General features: G+C 53.7%; 1 pseudogene across 1 annotated transcript; it reads right to left on the bottom strand.

The window, feature by feature from the left end:
* Positions 1 to 1867: 1867 nt before the first annotated feature.
* Positions 1868 to 10240, bottom strand: LOC311197477 (ankyrin repeat and SAM domain-containing protein 3-like; annotated as a pseudogene). The gene is made up of 14 exons: positions 10197 to 10240; positions 9755 to 9952; positions 9427 to 9548; positions 8636 to 8715; positions 7933 to 8068; positions 7407 to 7618; positions 6297 to 6339; positions 5583 to 5698; positions 4109 to 4276; positions 3489 to 3613; positions 3206 to 3248; positions 2808 to 2860; positions 2098 to 2310; positions 1868 to 1916 (listed from the first exon to the last, which is right to left on the bottom strand). The product of its transcript is annotated as an ankyrin repeat and SAM domain-containing protein 3-like (transcript).
* Between the last annotated feature and the right edge of the window lie 1782 nt (positions 10241 to 12022).

Raw genomic sequence — 12022 nt, 5'->3', positions numbered from 1 at the left:
TGTGATTCTGCTCCCCTCCCACCACTCCAAACCCCACCTGAGTTTATTTTGTGCTGAAATACACTGAGCACTCGAGTTCTGACCAGATTGGTTTGTGTTGCCCTATTGAAAAGTTTTGCAGCAGCTGCTGCAGAGCGGCCCCTGAGCATCTCTGACAAGGGAGCCCAGGGTCTGGTCACACCCACAGCTCCCAAATCTCACACCAGAGCCAGGCCAGCCCTCCGTGCTCCAGCAGCACAGATCCCAGGGTGCTGCTCCCCCAGCCCTGCCCTCAGTTCTGCCTCAGCAGAGACACCTCGTGTCAGGCAGCTACAGCGTTTTACAGCCCGGGCAGGCACAGAGCCGACCCCGAGAGGAAGGAGCACGCACACCGGGGTTACTCACACACCCCAGGGTTACTCACACCCCCTCCGCAGCCCTGGCCCTGCCCAGCTGGAGCTCTCCCCTCTCCCATCGCTGCTGGGGGGGCAGCTGCGGCAGGGGCCGGGCAGGGCTGGGAGGCTGCGGCCAGGGCCACCCCCGGGAGAGGGTGCTGGAGAGGCACCGCTGTGGTCCCCGTTAAAGCACGGGATGCAGCCCCAGCTGTCCTGAGCTAAAGCAGGGAGCTTATTCCTGAGTCCACGGCCCAGTTCCCCCCAGAGAAACTCAGGCAGCAGAAAGAGGGGTTCAGGTTTTATTGGGGGATGGGGACAGTGAACACCAGTGCCCTGGGACAGCTCACCTTGGCGGAGCACCAGGCTCGCTGCTGCCCTCAGCCAGAGCTGGTGAAGGTCTGTGTTGAAGGGAAACACAGCTCCACGAGCCCCCCTCCCCTCCTGGGCTACTCCAGCACCCTGCAGCCTTTCCATCCAGGCTCCCGCAGCCCCTGTCCTGGGGGGCTGTTTTCCTTGCTGCATCCCTCCCAGGCCCCTTCTCCCAGGCCCCCAAGCATTACAAATCAGGTGGATTTAACCTTACCCCCCCTAAAAAACCACCCCTTTTCTGCCACTCTCTGACCCAGCAAGCCAGACCCAGGTCTGTGTGGTCTCTCCTCACAGCCCCTCACTCCCTGGCACAGCCAGCCCAGCGCTGAAGGTGTTGCTGCTGAGCTGCCCTGCTGCTCCCAGGGCTCTGGGGGAGTTGCTTCTTCTACAAACTTCTCCAAACTCAAGGCCAACGCTCACAGACTTTGGGTTCATTTGTGTTTTCCTCCTGCCCAGGCCTCAGTGATACACAGGAATGGTCACTGGAAACCATTTTACATCAACCTAGCATCACCAGAGCACTGTGGCTGCTCACCCTGCTCCAAGACAGAGCAGTCAGGCTGGGGAGGAAGCCTCTGCCCACTCTTTGAACACACCCACAGCCCCAGCACAAGAATGCCTCAGCAGAATTATTTCCAAACACTAAAGGCAGGCAGTGACTGAGCACCAAAGCTTTGCACTGCAGATGCATCTGGGCTGCAATTTCTTTCACCCATTTCCTACATGGGACAGATCTATCCCCCAGCTCTTGCTCTGCCTTGGCACCGTGCTGCCTGCCAGAGGCACAGGAGGCTCGGGCTCGAGCTTTTCTTTCCCTCTCATGTCCTTCCAGGGGAACATCTGCCTCACAACCACTGTTGGCATCAGGATCTTGGCACTGACAAACCAGACTGAGTCTCTGCCACAAAAAAACGAGTTCCTGGGGTCTGAATAATGCAGTCACAAGCAACCCCTGAAGGGAGTGAGACTGACCTGAGCCAGGGTGGGCTGGCTGGAGGGAGAGGTTCTGAAGCACAGATCCAGGAGGGCAGAAGGGCAGACATTCCAGCTACAGCCCAGGGCTGCTTGGGGAAGCAAACATCTCAAACTGTGTGCTCTACCCATCCACAACAAGCCAGCCTGCCTTACCACCTCACAGACATCTTCTGGATCAGCTCCTGAGCAGCCAGGAATCTGCAGGGCATCACAAGGGGGGTGTCAGGGGCCTTGCAGAGGACAGGATGTGGAAAAGGACAATGGATGGCTGTGGGTAACCTGTGTCTGTCTCACCACCACACAGCCCCTGATGGGCTGCAGGAAGCACAAGGCAGACAAACTTCTTGGGCTCAGTGCTCCTAACCTAACCTAACCTAACCTAACCTTCTGCTGGGAGCCCAGACAACAGTCAGGCTCAAAGAGCTGCTGGGTGGTTGTTGTTGTCTTCTGGAGGCCCTCGTTCTCCCAGGCATGTTCTCTGGTGGCTGAGACCTTCTTGCAGGTACCCAGCAGCTGCTGTGGCACTTGGCAGCACTGTGCTCCTGCCAGCACAGCCCTCATACTCATTCTCCCAGGCACACTCAGCTTCCAGCTGGAACAGTCACCCAACATCAGTCTCCCTGCAGCCAACAGGGAAAAAACAACATAAGCAGGACAGTCACCCTTTCAGTGGGACAGGGGGACAAGGGGACTATGGGTTTTCCAATGGAAAACCAGCCAGGCACATAAAGACTGGTTAGAGCAGAGCCTCAGTGCTCTGAGGGTGAGGGAACACACAGAGGGATGTCCCCCTGTTGTGGTTTCACCCTGGCTGGAGGCCAGATGCCCACCCCAGTCAGTCTATTACTCCCCTTAGTTGCACAGGGGAGAAAATATAAAACAAACATAACCAGATCTTAAAACACTTTCCCCCCACCACTCCCTTCTCAGCAGGCTTCAGTCAGGATTTTGCTCCCTTCTTCCCCCTGCTCACAGTACAGGGGGGCAGGGGCTGGGGAAGATGGGGCTCTCAGTGCCTCTCTGAGCTGGCACTGGGCAGCATTCCAGGTCTCATCCCGCTCCATCCAACAGCTCCTGGCCACTGCCCACAGCTTCTGCTCCTGGCACACCTGGCCCTTCATCACCTCCACCTCTTCACACCTCTACAGCAGAGCAGAGCAGAGTGTTAGGATGGGAGGACTGTATGTTACTCTCACATGTGCCTGCTCCACCACCCTGCAGTTTCATTGGCCTGGGCTGCCAGAGCCTTCCTGCAAAAACACACCCAAGCAAGCAGGAAAGGAAGCTGGATAAGGCTTGTGCACCAAATACAGCTTCTCTCCACACCAAGACCAGCCCTGTAGTTACAATCCCCCCTCCCTCCCCCCTTGCAAAGGTATGCAGCAGCCCCAGGTTCCCAAATCAGCAGAAGTCTGTTCACTACCAGGTGCACAGCTTCACCATAATGTCACTACCAAAAGAGGGGGTCAGGAGTTCCTCCCACTCACACTTGCAAGGGCAGAAGTCATCTTCCTCTTGGGCCCAAAGAGACTGGGGGGAGAATGAGAAACCCTCAGGGAACAGACACTGCACCACCTGTCCTGAGGCCCTCGTGACCTCTGCAGTCTGCCTTCCTCCAAGGCAGCCCCAAAACCAGGAGCCTGCTGCAGCCAAGGACTAGGGGAGACTGAAAGTGTGGGGAAAACAGGCACAAGAGAAGAGCCCTCACCAGCTAAAGCTGCCCGAGCAGGCTGTGCCTGTGGTTTGTCAGGGGACAGGTGAGACACTCACGTGATGCCTGTGTCCTTCAGGTCACTCTCCGTGAGCGTCAGGGAGAGCTGAAGGTCAACATCTTGCTCCTCAAACACTTGGAGATCCTTCAGACACCCAATCTGCTCAAGGAATGTTGCAAGGTCCTGCAGCCCAACCAAAAAACCACAACCAACCAAACTTGTGTATGCCCTCCCAAAGAAAAGCACTGCCATGCCTCTTCATCACAAGCATCAGCTTCCTCATGCTGCTGTTACCCCATTGTGGGCTCTAGCTGCAATCTGTCCTCTGCAGTCACACAAGATGACTGTAGCCATTGCCTCTAAGAAGTGCAGGGAAGGCAGACACACCAACATCTAACCCCAGCACCCTCCACAGTCATGTTTTCTAGCACACCCTCACCCCTGAGGGTCTGGAATACCCCTCTGAGCAACAGCAACACCCAAGTAGACAGCTCTTCTTACAATAAGTTGCTGTTTCACAAGCATTTAAGGTTGGGCAGATGTTTGGAATCAAAGCAACAGCTTCCCTTTTATCAGAGAAGGCCATGAAAGCAGCTTAGGTAACCTTGAACAAGCTGCCCAAGGTTGACACAGGGACATGAGCTGCATTACTCCAGAGACAACCTTGTGCACAGTTATCTGGGGCCCTGTATAGGCAGGGGGCTCAGGAAGGATTAGGTGCTGACCAGCTCCCCCAGCTTTCCCTGGGCAGTGGCTCCACTGGCTGTCACTGCTGCTGTAGCAGTTCTTGATCTTAAAGCTCTTGGCTTGTTTCCTACTTGGAGGAGTGTTTGCATGGTCAGAGTCCTGAGAGAGAAACAAAAAACCCCATGAAATGCAAAGGTGAAGGATGGCCACACAAACATGCCAGGGTCACTAGAGCTAACAAGTGCAGGATCCAAGTCATAGAATCCTAGAATCCCAGACTGGTCTGGGTTGGGAGGGACCCCAAGGATCACAGAATTCCAACCCCCTGCCACAGGCAGGGCCACCAACCTCCAGGCCTGGAGCTACACAAGGTTGCCCAGGGCCCCATCCAACCTGGCCTTGAACACCCCCAGGGATGGGGCACCCACCCCCTCTCTGGGCAGCCCCTTCCAGCCCCTCACCACTCTTTTTGGAAAGAACTTCCCCCTAACATCTCATCTCACCCTTCCCTCCTTCAGCTTCACTCCATCCCCCTTGTCCTGCCAGTCTCTGCCCTTTAACAAGCTGATTCCCTCCTGTTCCTCTGCTCCCTTCAGGGACTGGAAGGCTGCAATGAGGTCCCCCCCACAGCCTTCTCTTCTCCAGGCTGAACCAGCCCAGCTCCCTCAGCCTCTCTTCAAGGCTGTCCCAAGCTCTAAGTCCCACGAGGAAGTCTCAAGCTCCAAGTCCAGGCAGTGGCCCACAAACCCAGGCTACAACCAAAGCAGCCCTTTTTAGGAAGGGCTGAGTCAAGTGCCTCCCAAGGCAGCAGCCTGGTACCAGGGAACAGCACCAGGCTCTTGCAATCCCAGTTTAGGAAGCAACATGCCAGAGCAAAGGGCAATGCTGAGTCCTCCCTGAGCCAACACTGAGGTCTCACCTGAAGACAGACCCCTCCCCAAGACAGAGGGCTGTGCTCACCTTCAGCTCTATCACCCTTCTGTACATCAGCCCCAGAGCTGTGTCACAGACCACACGAGCTGTGGCTTGAACTGCTGAGTAACCCCCCACCTCTTCCCCAACCCGTGCACCTCAGAAATGCCACTACAGCACTGCTGAGCTTCTCTGAACCCTACCACACTGCCTGCTGTCTCACCAAGCTCAAGGACAGACCCAGCTCTAGCAAGTTGCATCCTTTCTCGATCACCACCCAGCTACAAGTCAGTCTTAAAGCATTGAGAAGGTGGAGAGAACCTCAAAGTCACTGTTCTACAGTGAATGTGCTCAGTCAGCTACTAGCCAGAGATTAAACAAGCAAATCCACATTCTTCAGCTATGGAAATAGGTCTGTGTGGTCCTGTAATAGCACCTTTCCTCAGCCTGCCTCATACTACAGCCTCCTGTGGAGGTGGACATGTAGCAGGCTGTGGAAGGGTGACAGCCCTGGCTGAGCTGATGGCAGAGAAAGGAAAAGTGAAAACCCCACCTCATTGCTCTCCAAGGAGCCTTCACTGCTGACCCCCAGGGCTTTGGTCAGGCACTCACTGCTGCTGCTGCTGCTCCTGACAGTTGCCAAGTTATTGGTGAAGAAAACATTATCCTCTAGAAAGGAAAATGAAAACAGAAGTTAGAGGTTGAACTTCCCTACAGTCAGTGTTGGTTCTGCTACACAACTATGAGCACAACCTGCTGGAGGTATAAGGGAAGAACCCAGAGACAGGCTTCAAACACAGCACTAATGACAGGCAGAAACACCCCACATCTGATCCCAGGCACTCCTCTTTCTCCAGGTGGGTTTAGCACCACAGGGAGCAGGAAGGCAGAGTGTGTTGCTGTGAGGCTCTTCATTACAAGGTGGAAAAGTGGGTCACCTACAGCAGGCTGCCCAGGAGCATGTCCCATGCCAGGGACTGCAAGCTCTGACACCCTGCCCCAGTGTGCAGTCACCCTCACAGTTAAAAGAAGAAAAAGCCCATTTCCTTATGCCCAGAGGGAACCTCCTGTCTTTGAGTTTGTGTCCTGTCACTGCACCCCACTGGGAACAGCCCTGCTCAGTCTGCTTCACACCCTCCCTTCAGATTGTTTGGACAAGTTGGTGTGATCCCCACTGAGCTCTCCCATCTGCAGGTGAAGCCAAGGGGTCCCTCCCACATCCAGATGTCCACAGCAAGCCAGACCCTTTCCTGAGACAGTGACCTACCCCTACTGCTGCTGCTCTCCACGTCCTGCTCGTTAAACCTGCTCTGTGTGTAAGGGGAAGGCAGAACCAAGAAAGATTAGGATGCAAGTTACCAGGGAGGCTCCAGCAGGAAGAGCAAGCACTCAGGGATGTGATTGAGTCAGCAGGACAGTCTCTAGCAGAGAGAAGAGCTGGGCAATGCAGACACTACAGCCTCCCTCGTGTCACACATCACCTGTGCTGGATTTAGATGGGTGCACTGGGGAAGAGTCACCTGTGTGGCCTGTCCTAAGGACCCTGCCTTGACAGGGGGGCTGGACTCAATGATCTCTGGAGGTCCCTTCCAACCCCTGCAATTCAATTCTGTGAAATACAACTAGGTTTACAACTTGCCCAAATTATCAAAGGGGGAAAATACCTGCTTAGGAGAGGAAGGTGCCAGCTGTGCCTCATCCCCAGCCAAGCACAGCCTGCAAAGCCAACCCCTCTGCATTAACACACCAGTGACCTCCCAGTACTGTTTCAGGAGCTGACAGTACCATTTCAATACAGCCACTGCCTGTGGGATGGGATGTGTCTGTATGGAGAGAATGAGCCAACCTTTGAACATGCTTTGAAGTCCATATTCTTGGCTATTCTAGGCAGCCAGGTCAGCCTGAGAAATACCTGAGGCTGTGACACACAAAGGAAACAAAAATCATACCACAGGGACAGTCTTTCTCTTGGCTTACTGCAAGGGCTTTATAATCTCATTTTCAGTAGTGTTTTGAGCAGCAAAAAACTGACAGGTCTAAAAGCAGCAACTTCACTTTCATGGTCAGTGATTTCTTGGCCTGTGTGACCATTTCCTCTGTCATCAGCTTGAGGAGGGACCTCAAGCCTTTGAGGCTATGTCAAAGGGAAACTGGGCTGTTCTCAAGAGTCAGGGGAACAGCAATCAAGGCAAGAATAGTGTTTCCTCCACAGAAATGTTCTGCTCAACAACATCACAAGAGAATTCCAGAGGTTTTGCTTTTAACCCAGAGCTTGGATAGCTTTGCATGATGCTGTTCACTCTTTGTTTCTGTACAAGCCACACACAAAGCCCCAGTCAAGAGAGGGAGGGAAGAGGAAAAAGCAAAAGGCTGGCACATCAACAGCTGCAAAGCATTTGAGAGATGTCAAAGGACTTCAGGTTTCTGACTATGCTCACCATAGTGAGACTGCTTCTTTCCCCCAATTCCAACTGCTGTTATCTTAGCCAAAGCCTGGGGCCCATCGTGGATGCTGGGACCCTACAACAGGTCTCTGTCTCTGGGGAGCAGAACACGACTCATCTGAGGAACTCAGCTCTTCATATTTTCCTGTAGTCCAAACAAAGCCTGTTAGCAGCACAGTAACTCACTCACCTACTCTATTTGCTGTCAGTCCTGTAAATGCAGCAGAAAATAAAATGTTAAAAGAGGAAGGACAAAACAGTTTAACTAGGGAACCTTTTAGAAAAGGGCCAACAGACAAAAGAAGCTGGATCCATGTCTCTTCCACCCTCAGAAACGCTGGAATTTCCAGGACAGACCAGCTAGTGCTACTCCATACACAGAGGAACGTACTATCAAAATACCAAGCACCTTTCTCCAGGTTCTATCTTAAAATGAAGCAGCTAAACCATCTCTGTTACCTGGACCCCTGCAGAAGACCTTAGGGACTGGGGCTTTGTGCAAATCCATCAGCCCCATGATCTTCATATGCCTGTACTTCATGGCCAGTGTCCGTGCTGTGGCTCCAGTGTTGTCTCTGACATCTGCCTTCACTCCCTAGAAAAAACCAAAAGCAAACCATGTTTAAAGTGTACATAGCAGGGGGCAGCACATACAAATTTCCAGGGAGCTGAAGAACCGTTTCAGCTCATCAGAAATACAGGCTAACCTTTGGTAGGCAGGCCAGACTCCACTAACCCCTTGTTGCCTTTCTAGTTAGCCCCAGTGTCTCCAATCCCTGAATGCCAGGTAGCCCAGGTACTCTCCTGCATTGCCACAGGGAGCTGGTTTGTTTTCTCTGAGGAACATCTTACATTGCTGCCTCCTGGAAGCTGGAGGCAGATGCTGGGTGGGCCAAGCGTGCAAAACAAGCTGGAGATCTCTGTGCTACCTGTTTTCTGTTCCAGTCATTATCCAGTTCCATCTGGACAGGAAAAATCAGAGTCCTACCCTTCAGACAGCAGAGACTTTGAGAACACTGCTGGAAGTCTGGGGTTTCAGAGGTGACTATCACCAAGGACCAAACATAACACCATAAGGTCTGGTGTCAGACTCATGGTCCTTCCCCTCCAAGGGCTGGAATCACAGATTCTCAGCTTTGCAGAGACCCATCCAGACACTTACATGATTGAGAAGGTACTGAATGATTATCTCATGGCCAGAAGCAGCTGCCCATCAGAGGTGTATATCCATACACAGGCTCCCTAGAGAGAGAACAAACACACACACACATAACCAAAGCTGAAACATGCTGCAGCCTTCACCATCCCCTATTAGAGCATCTCCAGCTTCTACCCTCAGAGGATCCCAAATGGCACCATGCCTTGTCTGTTCTCCTGCACTCCTTTCTGCCTCAGTAAGGCTCCCAGCAGAGGTTCAGCAAGCATTACTCTGCTGGCTGCACAGCAACAGGTTTCTCTTCCAGTTGCTGATCTGCCTTTTCAATAGCAAAATCAGTTCTGCAGGAACCACAAGAACCCCTTGTTGACCTCTGGCAATTCAATATGCACAAAGGTACCAGCAGGTCCCCAGGCAGGGGAACGTGCTGCACACTTCAGAGAAACACAGGCTGAACTCCAAACACACAGATATCTCCACAGAAAGACTTGCAAAGCACACTTGAGTTCAGAAGGTGCTGCACCTGCTTGCTTTCAGAGCTTAGCCCATAATTACACAAGTAGTAAATCTACTTCCTCTTGATCTTAGTTAAACAAACAGTGACAACACAGGCAGACTTCACTGTTTAGTTTGCAAGTCACCTGTCCTTGTATTAGCTAAGGTGTGCACCGTGCCTACTGAGGCACAGGAGGAGAGACACAGTCAGGCATCTTCTCACTGTCTGCATTCAAACACATCCAGAAACAAATTAAATTGCTGCTTCCACATCCCAAGAAATTAAACAGACTCCTCCTTACTTGCAGTTGGCATTTGCCCCGTTGTCCAGTAAGAACTTGACCATCTGCTGATGTCCAGCGCTGGTGCAGTGAAATAAGGCAGTCCACCCATGGATGTCCTTCATCTCCAGCTCTGCACCTTGCTGCAAGGGAACAGAGAATGTTCTTTACTGCCCCCTCTCTGCCGGATCACTCAGCCACTGCCCTTCCCCACTGGGATCCCAGGAGTTTAAATCCCTGTCAGGAAGCTGAACTTACAAGAGGATGTAAATTGCACACCTTGGTGTGCAACTGGTGGAGGATTTAAACCATGTAGCGTGGCTTTACCTACTTATTGGGGGATATACACCCGTGGAAGAAAATAAGCAAGGCTTTCATTGCCACAGCTGGAGGCCAGCATGAGCAGGGTCTGCCCTCCTGGTGTGGGATGTTCACGTTCACTCCTGCTTCCAGCAGCAGGGGCACGATGGTGTGGTGGCCAGGGCAGGAGGCGTACATCAGTGGTGTCCAGCCACCACAGTTCCTCTTCTTGAAATCCAGGTCTCCACTCAATAAGAGAGAAAAGAATTCAGCTGAACTACTGTCCCAGAGCTGTGGGTTCAGAGCTGCAGACGCTGTACCCAAAGGCTGAAGGGTTCTAGCACTGAAGCTGGAACTGGTACCAGCTCGAGAACAACTTCCAGCCAATTACTACAGAGATAAAAATTAACAGCAGGTTTTTGCCTTGAAACTTGGCGTTTAAGAACCTGTTGGGAGCTGCAGTAACGTCCCCATTGCAACGTTAGAGCCACCTGTACAGCTCCGACTCGCTGGCTTCACCCCTCAGCTCCGACATCCCGCCCTGAGCAGCGACAGCAAAGCACAACTTCCAGCTGCTGCTCTCTGCCCTGCTCAGGCCCCACCTGGAGTGTTGTGTCCAGTTCTGGGCTCCCTGGGATCAAACAGACAGGGATCTCCTGAAGAGAGTCCAGAGGAGGCTACGGAGATGCTGAAGGGCCTGGAGCATCTCCCCTCTGAGGAAAGGCTGAGTGAGCTGGGGCTGTTCAGCCTGGAGAGAAGAAGACTAAGGGGGGACCTGATTAATGTTTATCAATATCTGAAGGATGGGATGCAGGGGAAATGGGCAGCCCCTTTTCAGTGTCTGTGGGGACAGGACAAGGGGCAATGGCTGCAAGTTGGAGCACAGGGAGTTCCACACCAACATGGGGAAGAACTTTTCCCCAGTGAGAGTGAGGGAGCCCTGGGACAGGCTGCCCAGGGGGTGTGGAGTCTCCATCTCTGGAGAGATTCCAGCCCTGTCTGGACGCTGCCCTGTGCAATATGAGCTGGGGAGCTGCTTTGGCAGGGGGTTGGACCCCATGGGCTCTGGGGGTCCCTTCTGACCCCTACAATCCTGTGACTCAGCAGCCAGACATGACAGGACACAGGGACAGACCCACCCAACTGTGGAGCCGCTTGCCCCGTGGTTTGTTCTCCCCAGAAGCTGTTGCCCACCTCCAGCTGAAGCCTTTTCTTGCCTGACCCTCTCCAGTGCCTGAGAGAAACAACCCCAAGCTCTGCCCAGCCACAGAGTGCTTCCTCCTTGTGCAGGGCGGTGATTTGGGCTGGACCTGACCTCTCCAATGCAGAGCAACAGCTGAATTCACTTCTGGGAGACATGGAGTCACTCCAGCCAGCCAGGACATCGCCACAGGGCTGGACCAGCCCACCTCACCTCCAGGAGTTTGCTGCTTTGGGGCTCATGGCTGCAAAGAGCACGAGGAAGGTGACGGTTATCACCACGCAACACGGTGCTGTGTCCCACGGGCACAGAACCCACGCTGCAGCATCTGGCTGGCGGCCACAGCTTCATCACCAGGCGGGTGTGGAGGGATGGACGATACCTCAAGGTGTCCACAGCCTCAGCAACGACCCCCACACCACAGCCATCCCGCCCAGTGACTGACAGGTAGGGGGTTTGTAGACAGTCAGCTGTTTGGGTGTTTATTCCTGGTAGATGCTGGTCCGTCCCCCCACAGATACGGGGCGGGGGGGAGGGACATGGTGATGACAAAGGACTGTGGAGGGACAGGGAACTTTGCAGGGACAGGGAGAAATGCTCTTTTGGTCTGAGAAGCAGCTTGTGAGTCACATTCCTGCACCTTGCAGGGGTCGTACGGCCCCGGGGCTCTGAGCTGGCACAGGGTTCCTGCACCGTTTCCCCCGCCTCGGGCAGGGGTCCCACCCCATCCACACTCTTGCACAGCAAAGGTCACTTCCAAGCCGCTGCTTCAGCGCCACGTCGCCACCTGCTCGTGATAAATGACTGTTCCCAGCTCATAGAGGCACTATTGGCTTTGGCACTTCCTCAGAGAAACCCTCAGCAGACTCTGAGTCCAGAGGGTGCCAGCTCTGTATTCAAAGCTGACCAAGTCCCTCTAGTTCCCTGTGTGTCCCTCCCCTGATTCCAGCAGGAAGGCTGACACGATAACATCAAGAACTTCTCTGAAAATCATCTATATTCACATCCTGCCCCAGAGCTGGACTCTCTGTACCCGTCCTCTGCCGAAGGGCACAGCCTGCCCTCCTCCCTGTGGAAAGCCTTGGCAGGCAGAAGGGGCCACAAGGGTCTGCACAG

The sequence above is a fragment of the Gallinula chloropus genome, assembly GCF_964237585.1.
Source record: "Gallinula chloropus genome assembly, chromosome: 15".
In the NCBI taxonomy this organism is placed as follows: domain Eukaryota; kingdom Metazoa; phylum Chordata; class Aves; order Gruiformes; family Rallidae; genus Gallinula; species Gallinula chloropus.
This window is presented reverse-complemented; position numbering and strand designations above follow the sequence as displayed.